We start from the raw sequence: 2290 nt of genomic DNA, 5'->3' as shown, positions 1-2290 counted from the left end.
AGGTGGGGATTGGAACAAGACACTCTTCCAACGTGAAATGCGCTGGATTAAATTCCTGGAAGCTACAATTTATCCAGGGCTTAATGAAACAGAGAGATTTAGGCCATTTCTAGAGGGCTACGTTTCAGGTAAAACGGAATAATTAGCTGGTTGGTGGACAATTGGGCTCCTCACCTAGATGTGATTCTGTTCCTTTTTTTTTTTTTTTTTCAATAAACAAAAATAAAAATTAATATATTTGTATCTTTATACACAATCTTTTCTATGTGAACAATACTTGATGTCTTTAAACATGTTTCTAAGTGATTTCTAATAGGTTTGGTGGGATCTGTGGTCACCGCGTTCCCGGCACAGGTAAGCCCATCTGGGTGGTTTTTGTTGGGAGGGCGCTGTGGTTGGGGTTATTCCTACCCCTTTCTCTGCTCTCCTTTTCTTTGCCACCAATTTGGGCATTGGTTTTCTTTCCCGATGGCCACTTTATGTGGCGTCTGGATGTTTATCCAGTTCATTTCTGTGTCAGTGGTTTTAGTTTTAGCCTTAGTGACACAGTGCAGGTGACAAATTTAATTGGTGTTTATCTGTGAAGTTATGGTCACTTTTGTGGAGTAATTTCCACATGCCCATCAACTTGAGTCTATTGGGATAAGCCCTGTTGAATGGATTGCAATAGATTTAGCGATTCATTGTGTAGTGTTTGTTTCCTCCCTTGTATTCTTGTAATTATTTGTAGTCATTGCTTACAGTCATTGCCCAGTAAGATGTTATCTCCAGGAAGTACAAAAGAGTGTCACTGCCGGTTCCGGAAAATGACGTCATTTCCGTTTCCCGGTGAAAATGGAGTCACTTCCGGTTCCGGCGGAAGTGGTCATACCGGAAGTGATGAAAATAGCGGCAAAAACGCCGCTATTTGACCAATAAGAATTTATATACCTGGAGTAATCACCTGGGTGATCTCCAATGAAAAAAAAGTTGCTGCTGAAAAGAGGAGGAGCTCTTCGGAGAACCACCTATTAGAATTAAGCGGCTAGATAGATGGGAGGAGCCTCTGTGTTGATGGGAGGAACTTTTTGGCGCCAATCCACTCAACAAGGGCTATTTAAGGCAAACACCAGAAGCTCTAAGCAGGTGGGAATTTCTCCTATGTCCTTTGGATGTTCCAGATTCGGTGATATTCGTATAAAACTAGGAAACGTTGAACCTCGATATGGCGGTAAGCTACATTTCCTGTCTTATGATAAGGCTAGGGAGTAGACTAAAATGTTTCTTGGTTCTTTTTGTTGTAGGTCTTCTAGACAAGATTGAGGTTTATACAACATAATATCTTCCTATTTGATGGGCCATTGGACATTTGTGTAAAGGAACCTTGTATTCCCATCTTTTGTTGAGTTCATTTTGACTCCAGGGCTTTGAATGCGGTGACACTGCAACAGATCCATACCATCCTTACCATCTCCACGTTTGTGGTTTAATCCCCTCCTCCCTTGGCTTGTCTTTCCGTTTTTGGAACTGAACTAATCAGCTCAGGGGTGGAGAATACACCCAAAATCCTCAAACTCGTGACTCATTGGCTCTGACATGGATTACTAGGTGTAAAACAAGACTTTTTTAAGGGGTTAATAGTTCCTCCTGAGGTGAGGCATTTACCTCCTAAGTATTTGCTTTCGGGACATTGAGAGCAATATATACAGTGCCTTGCGAAAGTATTCGGCCCCCTTGAACTTTACAACCTTTTGCCACATTTCAGGCTTCAAACATAAAGATATAAAATTTTAATTTTTTGTGAAGAATCACCAACAAGTGGGACACAATTGTTAAGTGGAACGAAATCTATCGGATAAGACCAAGGAACACACCAGGCAGGTCCGTAATACTGTTGTGGAGAAGTTTAAAGCCGGATTTGGATACAAAAAGATTTCCCAAGCTTTAAACATCCCAAGGAGCACTGTGCAAGCGATCATTTTGAAATGGAAGGAGTATCAGACCACTGCAAATCTACCAAGACCTGGCCGTCCCTCTAAACTTTCAGCTCAGACAAGGAGAAGACTGATCAGTGATGCAGCCAAGAGGCCCATGATCACTCTGGATGAACTGCAGAGAACTACAGCTGAGGTGGGAGAGTCTGTCCATAGGACAACAATCAGTCGTACACTGCACAAATCTGGCCTTTATGGAAGAGTGGCAAGAAAAAAGCCATTTCTCAAAGATATCCATAAAAAGTCTCGTCTAAAGTTTGCCACAAGCCACCTGGAAGACACACCAAACATGTGGAAGAAGGTGCTCTGGTCAGATG

Source organism: Lithobates pipiens, unplaced genomic scaffold (assembly GCF_037356315.1).
Source record: "Lithobates pipiens isolate NorthernLeopardFrog02 unplaced genomic scaffold, aLitPip1_a1.2 Scaffold_18, whole genome shotgun sequence".
Classification (NCBI taxonomy): Eukaryota; Metazoa; Chordata; class Amphibia; order Anura; family Ranidae; genus Lithobates; species Lithobates pipiens.
This window is presented reverse-complemented; position numbering follows the sequence as displayed.